Below are 18,612 nucleotides of genomic sequence, written 5' to 3' on the forward strand. Positions count from 1 at the left end.
CGACACCGTAAAGGTAGCAGGGAAGCGCTGGACGCAGGCTGCTACCAATCGATCAACATGGAAAATTGGGGAAGCATTGGGGAGGCCTATGTTCAGCAGTGGACGTCCTGTGGCTGAAATGATGATGATGATGATGATGACATGTGAACGACCCTCTAATTTACCAGAGGCAAACGGTGGATTTTCTCTACACACTTTCCACGCTTGCCAAATAGATTGGGGAGGCCTGAATTATAGTCCCTTAGCCGCCTCTTACGACATGTACTGAGACTGGGTCCCAAGTCTTAAGTACTCTGCCAGAACTATACTGCCAGTTACTGGTTACCAGAATATGGGACTATTCCCACCTCTTGTTCCCACCGCTGCAACTTCTAGGATCTACAGCTTGACCGCCAATAAAAACCCAACCAGTGAAGGTCAATTTTGTCCCGGGGGAAAGTTCTGTCATTGGACCCGCAACGAATTAATCAAAATAACATAGGAAGAGTTCGAAGTTAAGGATCCACTTGAAAATTACAAAAAAAATGCTGCTGTCTTTCCTGAACACTATAATCCGGGCCTTTTCAATGCGAGAGTGAATAGGCACTTACAGGGCAGATATGTACCATCCTAGACAGCATCTTACTTAACACTATTACACGATTGCGGTCAAATACCTGCCTTAAAAAATAGTTAGTTACGAAGGTATATTCTTGAGTAATGGTTATGAATACGGAATTTCTTATAAATAAACAGTTTATTCTCTTATCGCTTTGCATGTGCGCGTGCACAGACTGCCTTTGTGCGGGTAGATAAACTTCTATTTCAAGACAAACACGGTTTCGACTAGGTAGGTCTATACCTAGATATACCTAGTGTTTGAACTAATTATCTAGTGACGCATTTGATAGGTTATAGTGCCAGTTTCAAGTAATTCAAACGTACTAAAGTAATTTTAATTAGTGAAACAAAATTGTGAAGAATATGAGAAAAAATCGAGTAAAAAAACACTATCGAAAATATTATTTCAGAAATTACAAAATCAATAAATCATAATAAAGAAGAAACTTGGAGTTGGAATAACATAAGAAGGATTATTAAAAAAATAAAAAGGGCAGTTCAAGCAAAAAATAATCTTTATTTTTTTTAAGGAAGAAAGTGATTTTCAATGGCTACAATATTGATTTTAAGCTCTCTACGAATCTATGAAATGAAGAAGAACATTTTATTGAAAAAGAATACCAACTTAAAACTGAATTTATGGAATGTTGGAGGTAAGGAACTTTATTTATTAAAATTATATGATAAGTATAGAATATTAACAGGTATATTATTGAACAATGATCATTTTAAGTGTGAAGTCTGAAGACTTTTCCACGCAGAAAATTAGACTTTAACAGCCTATTAAAGATCATCAATAAAGTGCTAAAATAAGTGATTTGCAACTTTTACTTATTTTGAAAGTTATTGCCTACTCCAACGGACTCAAACGGACTAATAAGGTACTTGATACAAATAAGGCCTACCTAACTTAAAATGCTTATATTTCAATAAATATTAACGCCAGTCAACAAAAACAAGGTTAATTGACATCTTTCATCCTTTAATTTTAGCAATATTACAAAAAATAACACAATTTTTAACAAAATCTATTCAAAATAAGCAAATTACGAATCCACTGATTTTGGCTTTAATAAATCACCTACACGGAATAAGGCCTATATGATTCAAATGCCTGTAGACCTTAAAATTGAAGTTGTAATAAACAAAATGCGGTCTTATAACATTAAACATGTCGATTTGTTTGCGTTATCAAAATTTTACATACCAAGTAAACAGAAATATACTGTATATCTCTACATAAACTTAAATTCCACTTATTAAGAATAATACATAAATTAAAAATAAAATTAAATATTCATAGTAACAAAGTAATGATTCTTTACTTAAATTATCAAAAAAAATATCAAAAACAAACAATATTATTTTTTTGTATAGGGCTTATTAAAACACCGTGTTCGAATAAGGCCTACACATAAAATCTTTTAAATAAATCAGTTTAGGAACATCATTTTGTCTTGAATTTTTTAAAACAAAATGAGATCTCAATTTTTGTTAGAACCAGGGCATAAAAAGGCTTCTGAATCATCTTTACGAACTCCTACATAATCTTTGTGATACCACCAAAAGCAGTCCTTTATGGTCGCATATCTGCTTCATTGTCTTCGAGACAGGCATGATAATACCAGTTTTTATTCTCCTTTCCTTTAGAATTATACATACGGCTTTTTTTCTTATTTTTTATTGGTTTTGTATTTTGTTTCTTTTTTTTACAGGTTTTGTGTTTTTTTTTCGACTCTGTTTTCTTTTTATTTTCTGTGCTGTCAGTAACATTCTTATTAAATAAATATTTAGTTACTATTTGACTCATTTAGTTTAATGAATTTATCCGTAATCAGGTGTTGACATAAGTATCTAATATGGGCTACCATGCTGAAATAAGGCCTAGGCCTTATTAGATATCTCGCTCTTGTTGTCTTTAAAAAATTACAAATAATGCATCTATAGCCAGTAGTACAAATTAAGGTAATTATTAGCTAGTAAGAAATATTTATAAACGATTACTAAGAAAAACTTAATCTAAAACAGCGTCATTTTACCGAAAATTTAAGATGAAATCGCCAGATTTTTATAAGAGAGCACGAAATCACCCACCACCTTTGAAGAACGCGTGCCAATTGATGCTGGGATCGTGGATCGGGACGCTTTTGCACTCTACCGGGTTGTAGGGCATATGAGTACGTGTCCTTGAAGTATTATCCCGGTTGGATTTATTTATCTGTGTTTTCTGATGCATAGGCCTTATTAGAACGTAGGCCTTATTTGTATCAAGTACCTTATGTTGCAATTTGTGAAAGTGACTTGCACGGCTTCTTATAAAATATTTTAATAGAAAAGTAGATTAAGCTAAGTCTATAAAGTAAGGCTGGGTTGCACGGGTTGCACCATCTTACTTTAACTTTTACAAAAGTCAAAAATCTGTCAAGCTCCACACAAAAAATCGGTTAACGTCAAAGTTAGGTGGTGCAACTCAGCCAAAGTAAAAGTTTTTATTTTTTAAACCAACCCTAATTATTGTTAGATAGGTATCCCTTTATGTGTATTAAAATAATTATATTTACTAAAAAGCCTGACAAAAACTTGAACCTGCGATCGCAAATTCGAGTCCCATTGGGGACAAATGCATGATGTTTACCAACTAGGTTATAAATGTTGTAAAAAATGATTTTATTTTATTTCAGGAACAAATGGGTTATATCATGTTACCTTAAAGTTAATCGAAAGCTAACATCCTTATAGTTCCTGAGTAAAAAATAAATGATCAGTCATTTTATTCCAAAATGACTAGTAAGGTAAGCGCCAATTCAGCGCCCGTATTCACAAACATTCCTATGAGCTCTCAGTGCGCTTGGACGCACAGGGTGACACACGAACCAATCACAGAGCTCTATTGAAGTGATTCAACTCTGTGCGTTCGATTTGCTGCTTCACTTATGCAAGCATCGTTTGTGAATACGGGCGTAATTTTTTTAGCCACATTTCATCATTTTCTTTAACACCATGAACAGAAAAAGCATTTTTGACTTCCATAAAGCCTAAGAATAGGCGCACACCGTTGATTTTTAGTTAGCCGATAGTTGTGGCGGATTTAAAATTGTATGAAGAATCGGCCAAATCGAATCGGCGTAGTGTGCGCACTCCCATACATGCCCATACTGATCAACAGCTCGACTAAACTATCGGCCGACGAAAAATCAACGGTGTGCGCCTACTCTAATACGAAAACAGTCAGCTTTTTAAAGGTTCCAAGGATAAAATTAACTAAAATTAAAATTAACGGTACTACGACTACATTCAAGTTACCAATAAAATGTTGGCATTTTCCGTATCTTGTAGTGATGTGGCGATGCTATCGATAAATTTGGATTTTCCATTTTTTATCGACTTTTCAAAAATCGATTTTGAAATTTCAAAAAACCCTCAATGTTTTAGTTTGAGGAATATATTTCGAGTAAAAGGCATTTAATTACATATTTACTCCATATAAATTGATACTGATGCAAGATTGCTGCCTTAAAGGTACCATGTTATTATTTTTAATAGACTTAAACACCATTCTAATTTGCAATTAATAACTAAAACCATTAGAAACGATCGTTGAAATCGTGCACCATCTAATAAAGCAGCATGTTTCAAAATAAAGACGAATGGTACAGTCAGCCTCGTTACTTGGGTTTAAAAGTAAACAGAAAAGATTTATATTTATCGACTCTCGACTAACTGCCTTTTGTTCCTGTTCTTTAGTAGGTTTTAGTGTTGTCAGGATATCGATGGTGGAAACATTGGCTTGTGTTTAACAGTCAAAGTAATTAAAACAAAATTATTTATTTGGTGAGTGAGTACAGTTCAGAGTTACCAAAGGTTGCCAGGCTTTAACTGAAATTAAAATCACACGCATAAAGCTAGCAATGGTTTGAGTTTTGAAAATGAATCTTCTTTCTCTATTTAATTTATTGAAATTACTGAATCTTTTTAATTTAATGAAGTAATTAAAATTACATGTGAATTATCACATAGGTTATCAAAAAGAAAAAACACGATTCAAACTTCAACAAAAATTTTCCATATTCACCATCGATTCTTTTAATCTCCACTGCAGAAGAACGACCTTCTCTAATTTACCAGAGGCAAATAGAGGATTTGGCATACACTCCCCACGCGCTTAGATAAGTTGTAGAGGCCTTCGCGTTCCCTTAGTAGGTATTCTCTTACGTTATCCGCGGAGAAATAGCCCTAAATATAGAAATCTAGTAACTGCTCGAGTTAACTTCCAAATTATTGACCTTCATTGGTTGGGTTTTTATGGCGGTCAAGCTGTAGATCCTGGCTACACAGGAGTTGCAGCGGTGGGAACGAGAGGTGGGAATAGTCCCGTATTTTTTCCAAATTATTATGAATTTTTCGCTATCCACCAATAACTTGCGCCTATTAAACCATTACAAAATCCCCCATCACTCTGTATCCAATTAGGCACCGGGTACCGTTAAGATAGAATTTATCGATATCTATACTCCAATTACACCTCACTAGAGCCGGTAAATGCGTCTTGTATTCCAGCGAAGATAAATCTTTTTACTGCTTACTTGATTAGAAAATTCCATTATTAATCGACTACCTTAATTAATCTGATTTCGTGCTTGCAGATAAAATTAAGTAATAAGTTATTGATAATAGAATAATAGTTAGAGATGCGGTTGGGGGAGGTATACAGGGTGTGTATGACAGGTTGGTGAAACGTGACGTCACAATTTTTTCATACTTTTTAAAAAATATAGAATAGAATTATATTAATACCTTTATTCAGAATTTAACATTTAGGTGCATACATGTACATGTACTTTAACTATTATTTATTTTTAAGACAGGTTTATCGAGGTTTCAGGAGAAAAATTGTTTTTTTTTTTAGATAATACCTTGAAATATAAAACTAGTGGTAGTTTTGATACCAATAATTTAAATTAGGTATCATTACAGATAAATCTGTATTAAAAAAGCAATTTTATGTAGCTTTAATTTGTAAAAATGGTAAGTAAATAAAAAATAACATTATTTAATTTTGAACTCTATTATTCTACTACTTATTATTATTCTACTCTAGTATTATTTTTACTACAAGTAGTAATATTTTTTATACAATGAAAATTTTTCGAGATGAAATTCCATTGACTTTTCAGCTTAAAATCAACTAAGTTCTCTACATAGAGGTCTCAATTTTTCCAACTTGTTTTACACCCTGTATAATATGCGCTATAGATTGGTGGCGGTTACCGGTTTTCTCTGAGGTTGGGGACCTCGGATCTGGGTCAATGGACAATGTGTTTTAACTGTTTACATACGACTAATCTAAGAGTCAATTAATAAATCATTTAGGTACCTAATTGAAGTCTGAAAAGAATTGATATCTAAAGACTTTACATACAAAAAAAATGGAAGAAAAAATTTATAAGTATCTATTCAATTTTAAGAAAATACACAAAATAATATCTATACTAGTTTGAAAAACTTTTCTCAAAAGCTTATGCAATAGTTAAGACAAAAATTTTGACTGCTAAAACTATAGTTACTAAATTAAAAAAGCAACTTTAGGCTTTTCAGATTTATTTACTTTCTATTTATTAGGTACTTATGTAGTAACAACGCACAAAATTACTTTAATCAGCTCCAAAAAAAAAACTGCAAAATTATTAGTACCACGTACTTATCTACACTAATATTATAAAGAGGAAAACTTTGTTTGTTTGTTTGGTTGTAATGAATAGGCTCAAAAACTACTGAACTGTTTTTAAAAATTCTTTCACCATTCGAAAGCTACATTATCCACGAGTAACATAGGCTAAATTTTATTTTGGTAAAAAATAGGGTTCCGTAAAATATGTAGATAATGTAGTCCACGCGCGCGAAGCCGCGGGCGGAAAGCTAGTTTGAAATAAAATAACCGCTCTCAACCCAGCTTAGAATTGCAAAAAGCAAAAAAGCAACATTAGAAAACTTATCCGAGTGCTTTGAAAAATAAATCAGAGCGCCTACGCAGCCCGACCGACGCGGGAAGAGGACGGCAGATCACGAGCAACAAAAGAGAACGGGCAAGTGCGAGCGAGACGAATATGTTTGAGTTCAGTGCGTTTAATATCTGTATGGACAAATCTTTTAATTAAAATATTGTTGAAACTCTAGTATGAATAAGTTAATTCCTTATTTTTAAATGGCACTACGAGTGTACTTAGTTCGCGAGAATTGGTTAAAATTTACTTTTGCTTTCTTAGAAACTTTCATTTCAAATCGTAATAAAAGAAAAATTATTCAAATAAAACAGTGTAAAATCTGTAATAAGGTGTATCTACACTTTTTGTCACGCAGAAACCTACTTATCTTTTTGGTAGGTGCGTTTCATAAAATGTAAGAAAACAAAATTACAGGATAATAAAATAGTACCGCATACTTAAATAAAAATTGACGCAGCGTGGGACGTCCACCCACAATGTGGACCGACGACATTATAAAGGTAGCAGGGAAGCGCTGGACGCAGGCCACTACCAATCGATCAACATAGAAAGCATTGGAGAAGGCCTATGTTCAGCAGTGGACGTCCTATGGCTGAAATGATGATGATGATGAAATAAAAATTAACTGCAAGTACGATTTTCTAAATAAACTATTTTTTTTTAAGTTTTAAATGGGAAAAAAAAGAAGTTACCTAATTATTTACACAATTAGATTTCGTTATGAAACAATTTAACTCAAATGCCATTAATTCACAAAAAAGTGCAAGCATCAATGGCATAGACCCACGATAACCCCAAGCTAATAGCCCCACAACTCAATGCGGATCCTAAAAGCATACGAGGCGAACGAACTGCGAAAAATAAGAAGAAACATCCCACATGTGCGTTCTCCATTTTTTTCGCGCCATCCCTTTCTAGCGCCAAAAAAAGGGTGCGCTCGCGCACGTGCGAGAAGGAAAGAGAGATAGTACCGACCGATGCCGCTAGGGGCGCGCGCGTCGCGGGAATTTCTTCCTGCTTTGGTTCGCGGTTTTTTTAGACCACCACTGAGTATGATGCATTAGTTATGTTTATGGTTCTAGTCCTGTTTCTAATGGATAGATTTGATAGTGAATAAATTATTTCCTATTCATTACTTATGGGAATTTCTAAAGATGATGATGATAGCTGTTCAATATTGAATTCTGTTAGAATAACGGACGGATTGAATTTTGAACTTTTACTGAACAGCATCAAAGTTTAGCCAGCTTTCGATACAGTTTCAAGTATGGATTGAGGCTCTTGATTGGTTGAATTTCAATGTTTAGCAGATCATAGAACAGAATCCATGACTATTTTTGAATCGAGCTTTTATTGGTTTGTGAGGCACGGACCTGAGAAATGTGCGATGAACATTATAGAAGGGCTATAACCAATATAGCGAGGGCCCAGTTGACCATTACTAAGATGGTCCATCTCGGCCTTTGGACCAATTTCTGTCTGGGACGAACAACCCCCTAAGTATTAAAGAAAGGTGGTTCTTGATTGACAAATATTTGTCATTGATGAAAATTCAAATCTAAACACCAACTACCTATAGTTGTTGCAATTCACGAAGGCGAGTGAGCTTTACATGTGTGGTGGCTCGCTACTCTTCGTTTTTCAAAAGTTTTGACAGACATTACACTATCGTTATGTGCATGTACTTGTACACGTATATACACAAGTAAAGCTCACTCGCCTTCGTGTGTTGCAAGAACTATACCTCAAAACGAAATTAATGCTAGCCACTGCCTATATCCCCGTGAAAGTACCAGATCTACACACACCATAAAATGATGAACACCGTTAAAAAAATAATATGCATAAGATGGAGATAAATTATGTGTAGTACATATCAAGGGAAAACGGATGTGTTTGACATCGTGTATACGATTTCAATTAAAGAAACCTGATTATTAAACTCGCGTTCATGTAGGAATGAACATGCATGCAAATGTATTTTATTAATTACCAGCTTTTTCTCGCGACTCTAGGATTTCGTTTTTTCAGAGAAAGATAGGATACGTCACTCAGGAATTGAAAAAAATTAAAATTGGTCCAGTGATTCCAAAGACTTACGCCCGTTTTCACCATCAATCCCTAATTTTTAAGTGACCCGTATGGTAACACATAACAGGAATTTTGTTTTCATAGGGGTCACTTAAAAATTAGGGCTTGATGGTGAAAACGGGCATTAAACTCTTATACTTACATACACTTTTTAAATCATTGGGGAGGCCTATATTCAGCAGTAGACGTCCAATAACTGCAATGATAATGATGATGATAAATAAACTCAAGAACTTTCAATTGCTCTATAATTTTAAAATCTATCAATTTCTTATTTCCAGGGTTTGGGAAACTTCTGTCCATTTGGAACGAGACTATTCCCGCCTCTCGATGCGACCGCTGCAACTCCTGTGTAGCCAGGATCTACAGTTGGTCCAATAAAACCCAACCTCTGAAGACTTAGTAAGTCCCTGAGTAAAGTTTTCACGTATGAGTTAGACCACTGAAGTTACATAGTAATATCTGGTGTCAGATAAGTAGGTCTATGTCTAAACTCATACTCGTAACAAGCGTCTGACATGGTTCAATTAGACATATCATACTCCAAAATTTTGTTTAAAAACTTCGTCACTTCAGCTTGAGGACAAATATATTTCTGTTCATGCATAGGTATAATAAAATTATTTTCCTTTGGTATTTTGACTGTCAACCCTAGGTAAATCATAGTGAAGCAAGTTCTTATACCTATTTGAAATTGAAACTAGATTTTTCAATTAGTTTAGTAATTAGTAATCAAATCATGCAAACCGTTCTATGTCAATTTGTGAAACTGACGATAGGTTTAATGTAAGTAGGTACTTATGCAAAAGTTACTATAAAATTATGTCAGTGCGACCGTCTGGTTGACTGGAAAAAGATGGTTCCGAGTATTAATTCATAATTGTAAAATTCTTTATTTATAAGATTACCAACATAACATAGGAATTCAAACATAAATAGGTAGGCAAATAACAGTAGATAAGTATCTAGCTCAAAACGATAAGCTAAGTTATCAAACAATCAAGTAATTATTAAATTACAACATCTATCCTTTTAAGTTATTAAAAACCTAACTATGAAGAAGAAGAAAAAATTGTGAGGAACCTACAATATAGGTACTTCAAGATCGTTACTGGTTACATCCACTAAGACGCGCCCCACCAATTTTTGGTCGAGGGAAGCGCGGGGTGCCGGGAGTTTCATCCGAGCAATCCGAGCGTCATTATTGTAGTGTGCGTGTGCACTCATGGATCATTTAGCGGGTACCGATAACACTCAAACATTAGCGGAAGAATGGTGGGGCGCGTCTTCGTGGATGAAACGATCTATACTCGTATTTATTTTTATCCAAGAGTCTCCCAATAAGTTCTCAATATAGAAACAATAATATCATAATAATTACACAACAATGATCCATACCTTAATGAAGTTTTCAAGTCTAGCATCATACATTTTCTATTTAAGTATAACTCTACAATCAATTGGAAAGTGAACCTTATGTGCTTAAGTGTAAGGGTCATGCAACGGCCTATAATGAAACTGTCTCGGATTGATTTAATGCATAAGAGGAGTCTTTTTAATTGATGCTTTTTCTTGGCATATTTATAGCTGAGGGTTAAGGGGAAGCCATAATGTACTGGAAATACTCATTTGCCTCTGGTAAATTAGAGAGTCGTGCTCCTGCATTGAAGACTAAAAGACCTGATGGTGATGTTAATGACGATAAATTAAATAGTTTTATACTACAATAACCCAAAGATTGTCCCAACCCAAGGTGGACCGACGAAACCATAAAGGTAGCAGGTAAGCGCTGCACCGCTACCAATCGATCGACGTGGAAAGCATTGGGGGAGGCCTATGTTCAGCAGTGGACGTCCTATGGGTAAAATGATGATGATGATGAACTCAAAGATTTCGTTCGTTCGTTCGTTCGTTTCAGCCGAAAGACGTCCACTGCTGGACAAAGGCCTCCCCCAAGGATTTCCACAAAGACCGGTCCTGCGCCGCTTGCATCCAGGTACTTCCCGCGACCTTCACCAGATCGTCGGTCCACCTAGTGGGAGGCCTGCCCACGCTACGTCTTCCAGCTCGTGGTCGCCACTCAAGAACTTTCCTGAGATTTATAAAGTAATATTTACGAATAATTAAAATGACGTTTATCTGTTAGAAGGCGCTCCCGACGACAAAGCTGAGAAAAGCTAACAAAACACTATCAAATTATTAAAACTTGACAGTTAGGCGCTGGAAGTTTCTATGCTCGGAGATTCCCTGCACGATCGAATGAAATTAGAAAATCTGCAGGAAAATCAAACTTTCCGACATAACACGCAGAGTTACTAAACTCTAGTGGCAGTGGTCGGAGCGCATAGCACTAAAACTGAACGTTGGGGCAAAAAATTATCAACTGGAGACCACGGATGGGCAGATCGACGATCTGGTGAAAGCCACGGTAACCTGGATGCGGGCAGCGATGGATCAGTTGTTGTGGAGATCCTTAAGGCCTCAGCCTCGAACTTAGCGGGCAGCGGGGCGGGAGCGGCGGCGGCGCTGGAGCGGGGCGGGCAACGCACACCCGTTCTCGAAACCAGCGGGCAGCTCGCGCGGCGCTTTAGCGGCGAAGTGTTGTGTTCGGGGTTGTGTTGTCGAGATATTTGTTTTTATTCGCAAACGAAATGTCTGAACAACGGCAACAATCTTATTTCGATTCAAATTTATTCCTAACGCTCGATTTATTGTGGGCAAAAGAAGGAGTGCGCTGCCCGCTCGTTGCCCGCTCCCTCGCCGCTGCCCGCTCGTTACCCGCTGTCGCCCCGCTGCCGCGCCGCTGTTTTCGAGAACCGGTCTATTTGATTTTACGCATAAGATCCTGCCGCTCCCGCGCCGCCGCCGCCGCCGCCCCGCTGCCCGCTAAGTTCGAGGCTGAGGCCTAAGGAAGGACTTTGTCCAGCAGTGGATTTCGTTTGGTTGGAACGAGCCAACGATGAAGACTGATTAACAGCATCATCATTTCAGCTACAGGATGTCTACTGCTAAACATAGGCCTCCCCCAATGTGGACAGATGACCTCTAAAAGGTAGCAGGAAGGCGCTGGATGCTGGCCGCTACCAACTTTTTGGAAATCATTGGGGGAGAAGACTAATAAAAAGGAATTAACACACTCTCGCTTGTATTAATAAACGATGCTTGCTTAAGTGAAACAGCAAATCAACCGCACTGCGTTGAATAGAGCTGTGATTGGTTCGTGTGTCACCCTGTGCATCCACACGCACTGTGAGACCTACCAATGTTTGTAAATACGGGCGTCTCCCCCTTAACAAAACCTAGTCAGACTGGTTAGTGCCCGTTCTAAATACTAAGTGCTGGATTGCGTATTTTTATGATGCTCTTCAGTACCAGATTGCTTCCTAGCTTCAGCTAATTGGGATCGTAATTAGAAGGCCATTGTCTGTGATTGAATAATTCTAAGTCTAGTTAACGACTAACGTCTGATTCTTCAATCAACATTAAACCGTCAGGTTATAAGGTTATAGATAGTACTTATTATTATTCTGTGTTTATAGGCCTTTTTATAAGAAGGAAATGCCTTCTAAGTAGGTTTTTAAGGATTTAATATGGTTATTTTTGAACATCTTGCTCTTGCTTGGTAAGTATCTAGCAATGCATGGATTTAACCATTTGGAATTTAATTTTGGAAGATTATTAATCGATTTGCGTATCCTATTCAATGTGAAAGTTTTCGAGGGTAGATGGAAGGATATACGAGTACAAGCAAAAACTATTTGAAACTTTACATTTTCACTGTTTATTATACTATAACAACATAATAGGCTATAATTTATAAAGATGTTGAGTTAGGCCAAATAACAACGTTAAAATAATGTCAAATAAGTCGATTTCCATGTAAAAAGATGGAAATTGAAAACGCGGGAAAAGTCACAGGCAAGAGCAACAACCGTAGTTAATATTACATTTTTATTATTTATCATAATATTTACTATATCTCCGAATATTATGAATACATTGTGCGCAGGCGCAGAATAGCGAACTCCCTCGCTGCCGCACAATTTATAAACGCAGTAAGTAACACGTGAACAGTTTCGAGAAAAACGCAATCAAAGTTGAAATTTTATTTTGGGGTGTCTACAATTAGTTACGCAAATATTTGTAAAAAAAAATATATGGGCTTATAGAGCTAAACTCGAAGTTTATTTTGATATGAGGTTTTTGTATTTTAATTAATATTTTGTATTTAAAATTATTAAAAAACTGTTTATGTTATGGATTAACTAAGACTTCGTTCGATACTTACTACCCATGAATGCAGTATGATTGTTCCTTACTGCGTTTATCAGTAGTTTTCGTTACTTACGGTACATGTGTTAAATGATTGATTTAAATTTTAGTTCTTACAACGTAATATATGCGCCGTATCTTTACAACTTACTGCATTTATGAGTGGGAGTGTGAATCAAAATAATTTATCAAAACTTTAAATGCGCAGTAATAATACAATTATACTGCGCTTATCATAAGCCAATAACGCTTTCATGTTGAACTTTCCCAAATGACCAAGGGGTAAATGAAACAAGTATTACAAAATAATTGCTGAGATCGCTTGTTATTCAATCAAAAATTAAGATATGGCACCCACTTTTAGATCTTAAATATACCAATCTAATAAAATAAAGACTCGGTCGTTCGTTTCAGCCGAAAGACGTCCACTGCTGGACAACGGCCTCCCCCAAGGATTTCCACAAAGACCGGTCCTGTGCCGCTCGCATACAGGCACCTGACGCGACCTTCACCAGATCATCGGTCCACCTAGTGTGAGGCTTGCCCAAGCTGCGTCTTCCAGCTCATGGTCGCCACTCAAGAACTTTCCTGCCCCAGCGGCCATCAGACAACTTATAGTGTCTCCAACCTTCAGAGGAGTGGGTACAGCACGGCATTTGACATGATTTTTGTCTTGTCCATTAAAGACCCATTTGTTGAGAGGCTCTATTGAGGCAATCGAGGATTGAGCTTAGATCCTCCACGTTCTCAGCCATGACTACGATATCGTCCGCGAATCAAAGATGGGTGATGTACTCGCTGATGATATTTATGCCCAATCCGCTCCAGTCCAGAAGCTTGAAAACATCTTCCAGAGTGGTAGTGAACAGTTTTAGAAATATGACATCTCCCTGTCTGACCCCTCGCTGCAACTGAAGTCCTGATCCCGGAGACGGACTGACATTGTGGCCTATTCGTACAAGCCCTTCAACGATTATATCTATAGTAAATTTGGCACCGTTGGAGAGACTGTAGCTTGAAGAGAGAAGTCTTTCTCATAGACCACAAATGCCAGACAAAGTTGCTGATTATTCTCCTCAGTTTTCTGCCATAGATAAGTATGTGGTCTATCGTACTAAAGCCTTATCGGAAACCGATTTGTTCGGGAGGCTAGATGTCGCGTGAAACCATTCATGATGACTCTCAAAAACAGAATCAGAAGTGAGATGGGTATAAAATAAATTCTTCAACAAGGTTTTGTTGCCTTTTTTGAAGAAGAGTATCACCACACTTCTGTGCCATGCCGTAGGCGTTTTTCCCTCAAGGATGACGGAATCGAATAGCTTCTAAAGAGCCTTTAGTACCGGCGTTCCGCCTGATTTCAGAAGCTCAGCCGTGATTCCATCATCGCCCGGTGCCTTGTTGTTTTTCAGCTGTTTGAGAGCCATTCTAATCTCGTACAGACACGTCCGGGATATCTTCGGTATAGTGTCGGGTCAATCTAGCTCTTGGGTCTTCGGCTAGATTTGTCATTTGGACAGGTTTTCAACTTCTTCCAATAACGTAAGAGTCAGCCACTGCGTTCATAACATGTTAACACCTAGGCAGCACTCTGACAATCCTTAGTATGTACGCAGTATAATTGTAATTACTGCACTAATATTAAGTACAAGTCATCTGTTTTTCCTATGGAAACATAATATCAGTGTGTGTTTAAGTGGAATTACTGCACATATACTATGTGCAAGGTGAACTTAACAATTGTAGAAACATAATAAGAATGATGTAATTGGCACATACTGCACTATTACTGTGTAGCAAATTAATTAAGCACGAGTATTCACGTAATATTAAGTTATTATGTGCTCTTACTGCTAACATAGTATGTGAAGAAACCTACAATCTGCTCTTTACTGCGTTTATGATAACATGTATCTTCCGTTCTAAGATAGATAGAAAAAAACGGGTCTTTGATTCTTATAGATCGCGATGTCAGGATTCAGAATATTCAAAACAACCATAAATGCAGTAAGTGGTACTTACTGCGTTTATAAATTGTGCGGCAGCTCGTCCGTTCGCGCAACTACAAGTTACACAACGTCCAAAAGAAACATAATAACATTGTACGCAGCCCGTTCTACCTGTTTTTTACCGTATCGTGTTTCATATACGTCACGAGTACGTTAACTGTCCGGTAAGAAATACTACTTACGAGCGAAATCTGTATGAACTATTGTGAATAATACGCGTTTTTGTAGCAAAATTCTGAACTTTAATTGAATAGAATAAAAAAGAAATATAAATAGTCCAAAAGGAGATTATGTTTTTTATCTGGATAATTCGACTGCTTCAGTGAGATTCGAATCCATGACCTTTGAATGCTCGGTGACTGCTTACAAGGGTTAAATGACCCCCTATTGCCAAAATCAAGTTATTTTTACGCTAATGATACGTGTCTTAATAAGATTAACATCATTATATCAGTATCAGTATTTTTGTTGACAAATAGAAACCTTTTTGCATTTTAAATGAAAACTCCCAAGTAAATACTTTTAAGTAGGTATGATACTTATTTAACTTCAAATTAATTTTAATTTTTTCGGGTAAGTACTTCTTCTTCTTGTCGTGTCGACAACAAACCTACACAGTGTCAGCCCAAAACTCTGCTACAAGAGTGGCGTTTAAAAATATCTGAATGAACTCAGGGTGTCTACTTATTTTCCTTACACCTACTTAGTAATTTGCATTATATTGCAACTTATACGTCGTCTGGCGCCTTTTATTCTAATAAGCCACGTCAGTCCTCGAAATCAGTCGAAAATTCAACAAAGATCCTGTTAACGAAATTCAGTTAAATCAAGTTACTCATAAATTACGTTGAACCAAACGAGAAGTTACTTAAAGGACGTAGCACACTTATCGACCCGTAAAGGGATCGTAGCCGTATCAACTCGAGGCGGTCAGTATTATTTGTATGAAACTCCATACTGCAACGCAGATAACGTATAGCTGACCCACGCTGAACTGTCCCACTAAACTCAATGACAGGGGGGCGCTACCATCGTTCAACTATATGGTTTCCAACATGGCAAAAATCGGAACCAGCGATCCGGTATTGACGGTGGCGCCCCACTGTCAATGTCATGGATAGGACAGTTCAGTATTTTGGAACTATAAAAGTCTCGCCTCGCGGTTGGCAGCGCGCGAAATGCGATGACAGCTCACGAAAGGCGATACGGTGTTGATCCCTTTCCGAGTTGATAAGTCTGCTATGACCTTTATTCTGAGCCCACACAGCCTCCCCCCTCCCCACAGCATGAGTCAAGCAATGCGCCCGCGCTGGTTTTGCAACCAAATTCTACTAGTTTAGACAATGGCATTATTAGACGCCATGTTGCGTGTAACACTTTTCGAGCTGTTTCTTTGCAATTTATTTGTTTTTGGTTTCGCAATTTTTGATAATTTTCTTATTTTTTATGAGTTAGTCGCGATTAGAAGCAAAGTTATAGAGTAGGTATACATATGTTACTGTAAAGCTCGAACTACGGTTAATCTTAAGATTTAAGTGTAAGTCTTAGGATTTACCGACATGAGTTGGTAAATGTAAGTATTCCTGAAAATACGACGATTTTTTCGAGATTTTACCATTCGAATTCAGTATATGCTAGGTTTTACCTCTGTCACCTGGTAGATGTTGGTTTTAGGAATAAAACAATGAGTAATTCTTAATTACTTACTTTCATCAACTATTAGACAAAACAGGTACATAGTATTATAAAGGTATCATATGATAGTAATAAGTACAAACTAATACCAACTTATTTAAATTATTTGCAATATTTTCTTTTTCTTGTGTTTTGGTGTTCACATTTTTACTGTTTCCTTTTTTTATTCCTTCTGACTTATTACCAACGATACTGTTTTCGTAAAAGTTTACAGAACTTTTGATTAGTAAGATTATAACAAAAATGATAATACCATGGAGTCCATGGAATCCGATAAAAATCGGATTTTACAATAACCCAGCATTGATAGTAGCGCATACCTCTAAATATCATAATATCTAGCCTATCTAGGACATTGTTGTACTGCATGCATCCTTCTAATATTATAAACGCGAAAGTTTGTGTGGATGTTTGTTACTCTTTCAAGCAAAAACTACTGAACTGAATTTGATGAAACTTTACAGTATTATTGTTTATAACCCAGAATAACATATAGGCTATAATTAATGGCGATCTGTGACAAATTAAATTTCACGCGGGTGAAGCCGCAGGCAAAAGCTAGTATTTTATATGACATGATCTTACCTTGCTAAAGAAAAAACAAGGCAGTGACATCATGGTTTGTTTAATTGTATTAAAATGAAAAATTCTTTTTAGTTCTTAAATTGTTCGTACATTTAAACAATACAAAAAGGCTGCGCTCGTGTAATGCGTAGATAAGACCGATTGTTACCTGTCAAAAATGCTTGTTTTGTTTTTCAACGTTTGCCGTGCCACTAATGTAAATCCTAAGATTTACCAACGAAATGGTGGTAAGAGTTCGAATCGCAAACCTTTTGGGACATTTACCATTAGAAATTGGTAGATCTTAGGTTTTACTGGAATATCTTAGGATCTACTGCAATTCGAGCTTTTACAGTAACACATACCTACCTACATGCAATATGAATTTGGATACTACCAGATTTAGTCTATTGCTAGTAATTTAAATTTTGCTATTCAAATTAGCAATTTAAAGAGAAAACGCCACAAACCTTCAAGTACATATTTCTTAAACTAAACTTAATTAATCTTTAAAAAAAAAAAAAAAAAATTGTTGACCACTTAGGTCCTTTTACTTTGTAAGCTTTCAATCGTAACCCTTCAATCTGACTAATATTAAGGTCCCTGAAACGTAATGTTTTGTAGGTACTACTGTACGCCAAGCTAAACACTAAGGCACCTTATGTACTTGTAATAAGGTTAATTTTGCAATAATAAACTAGCTACTCAGATTTTCTAGTAACAGATGCACTATAATTAACCTGCCTATTCACTGATTTTAGTTCTAGACTTCCAAACGCATCTAGCCAAGATCAAAGCTGCAACTGTAAACATTTCTTTGCAAGTTACGACCCTGTACGATACGCGCTTGAAGTTTCCACGGTTCCGTCGTAAAAGGGTGTAAGTGCAAAAAAAAACTAGTTAGAAAAATAGAGTCTAGGAATATGGGCTGAAATTGAGTACTTCGGGTGGGTAAATAATAATAGAGAATTTGTTTTTCGCGATCCTTATCTACCATTTCAGGGTTGATTCAAGATCCAAGAACACCTTCTAACTTTATAGTGATAGTCGAGTAAGTATCATCAGACTATGGCCCCTATGGCAAGTCAAATACTATCTCAGATAGCTTGATAGGTACTCATTCACATAAAAACAGAAAAAAAGACTTATTTTTGGTAGTCTTTTTGAGAATGATGATGTCAAAGTTTGAAGAAAAACGTTGAAATTTAAATCTTACACTGTATCTTCAAAAGTTTTCTCCAAAAAGCAGCTTTCGCACATACCCCATTTTGCGCCACAGCCGGCGATCTATAAATGCACTAATGTACCGGTGTCTGTACGTGCATAGCGCATTGGAAAGAGCTGGTAAATATCGCGAATGTTTATTTTAGCTGGCTGAA

The 18,612-nt window shown here is 36.5% G+C and overlaps 1 long non-coding RNA gene across 1 annotated transcript; it reads left to right on the plus strand.

The window, feature by feature from the left end:
- The first annotated feature begins 1,138 nt into the window (after positions 1-1,138).
- Positions 1,139-9,474, plus strand: LOC114351511 (uncharacterized). Its single transcript, XR_003655789.1, has 3 exons — positions 1,139-1,253; positions 3,282-3,392; positions 8,975-9,474. It is a non-coding gene; the product is annotated as an uncharacterized LOC114351511 (long non-coding RNA).
- Positions 9,475-18,612: the final 9,138 nt, after the last annotated feature.

The sequence above is a fragment of the Ostrinia furnacalis genome, unplaced genomic scaffold, assembly GCF_004193835.3.
Source record: "Ostrinia furnacalis isolate ACB-3 unplaced genomic scaffold, ASM419383v2 OfSCF1159, whole genome shotgun sequence".
In the NCBI taxonomy this organism is placed as follows: domain Eukaryota; kingdom Metazoa; phylum Arthropoda; class Insecta; order Lepidoptera; family Crambidae; genus Ostrinia; species Ostrinia furnacalis.